Genomic DNA, 2,122 nt, shown 5'->3' on the forward strand with positions numbered 1-2,122 from the left:
TAACCCTTCCCTTCTGTAACCCTTCCCTTCTGTAACTCTTCCCTTCTGCCCTTCCAGCACCCGGCACGGGACCATCGCACCCCGAGCCGCAGGGCAGCCCCGCGATCCCCGTCTGCCCGTCCCACCAGCACGGAAACAGGGATGGAGCGGATCTGCCGCCTCCAGAGGCCACAGCCGGCACCTGAGGACTCTGCTTCCCCCCCTGCCAAACCCACAGCACCGAATCCCTCCCGCAGCCTCCGGAGGCCTTGGCAGTTCACCATCCCGCTTCCATGATCCCTGGACATTTGCTGGTATTCCAGAGGAGCCCGTGACTTGCTGGACAAGTCCCCCCACTCCTCTCACGAGTAGGGAAGAATGTTTCCCTTTTGCAGAGCATTGCTCTGCTCGGATGTGTTGCTTCCCTTCCTCCAGAAGGACCGGGATGATCCCACCGCGTGGAGAGCGAGTTGTTCCGAGGGAATGTGAGCTGTATCCTCCCGCTGGGAGGGCTGGGAAGGGTCGTTCGGAGAGGAACGACGGCAGTTCTTGACCTCTGTGAGGTTGTCCGTGTATATCTTCTGGGAAAGCTGAGGTGGGCAGGACAGAATTCCCAAAAGTGTCCGTTCAGGAGGAGCCTTTTCCTCTGAGACTCCCCGGTGTCCCAGGGTATCCACACCTGAGTGTGGCTGGAGATGGGGGGTCTCAGAGCAGCTCACTGGACACATTTGGGAATGTGCCCTTCCCACGGTGCCATCAGGGGTTCTATAACATTTATAGTCTGTGCTGGGCGTGCTCTGGAAATGGTTAAACCATAACCCAAACGATGTAGAGGAAATTCCTCGGGATGTCTTGCTCACAGACCAGGGCTGTTTGTGAGGTTCAGGATGTGTGTGTGTGCGCCTTTTGTAAAGGCTAAAGCTCCTTTTTATGTCCTTATAGGAGAGAAAGTTACGGCCGTGCTGCCGAGCTTACAAGGAATATTTATCAAAGTCTTTCATGAAAGGCAGGTGTATAAATTATATTTACTCTTGGGTACCCTTTTACCAGGGGAAAATGGGAATTGCTTACTGTCCTTGGAGGATGCTGTGACATGTTCTGTGCGAGCTGCACGAGTGTGTAAGTCTGTGTCAGAGTTATGCTGAACTTCAGAAACTGCGGAAAATTTTAACACTCAAAAATAAATAAAAACCTGTTAAATAAATTCGAAGTTGTTCTTTTTTTTTGAGTAGTTTTTACAGCTGCTTTCCCCGTGGTCAATGGACACGAGGCAGATTTCAGTGAAAGCGAAGACATTCAGTATTGCCACTGAATTTTCCCACCAGTTCTGTGTCCATCGGGAACCCCTGCAATGCTGTTTTCCACAGCAGAGGATCCACAGCTTGGGAATATCCAACCCCAGCTCCCTCAATGCCAGACAAAAATAGCAGCACGCCCGTGCAGCCAATTCCTCGGGAATTCGGAGCCAAGAAAGGTCACTGCAAGGGTGAACTCGGGAAAACTTATGCCTGGCTCCCAAAATCATGAAATGGTTTGGGTTGGGAGGGACCTTAGAGACCACCTAGATCTGACCCCTTGTCACAGGCGGGGACACCAAACACAGAGAGGGCTTCTGGTTAAGAGAGAGAGTTTTCCAAGGCACTCCATGGCACATTCCATGTTCCTGGGGACGCGCCCAAGTCAGGGAACACTCGGAAATGCGGTGGATTAAAATCCCTTAATTAAAATTAGGGGGTTCGCTAAAGGGGATACGTGTGGAGCTGCTCCATAGCTGTGCGTGTCCAGCAGCCTCCCGGCCCTCCCAGCGCCCCCCCGGGAGTCTCTGTGCCCATTCCCCACCCTCCCTCACCCCGAGGAGTGTCTCTGCCCCCACCCCGGGGGTCTCTCCGTGTCTGTGTCCCCCCATCCCGGGGTCTCTCCGTGTCTGTGTGTCCCCATCCCGGGGGTCTCTCCGTGTCTGTGTGTCCCCATCCCGGGGGTCTCTCCGTGTCTGTGTCCCCCCCATCCCGGGGGTCTCTCCATGTCTGTGTCCCCCATCCCGGGGTCTCTCCGTGTCTGTGTGTCCCCATCCCGGGGGTCTCTCCGTGTCTGTGTGTCCCCATCCCGGGGTCTCTCCGTGTCTGTGTCCCCCCCTGGGGTCTCT

Source organism: Manacus vitellinus, unplaced genomic scaffold (genome assembly GCF_001715985.3).
Source record: "Manacus vitellinus isolate BGI_N305 unplaced genomic scaffold, ASM171598v3 scaffold_46_pilon, whole genome shotgun sequence".
Classification (NCBI taxonomy): Eukaryota; Metazoa; Chordata; class Aves; order Passeriformes; family Pipridae; genus Manacus; species Manacus vitellinus.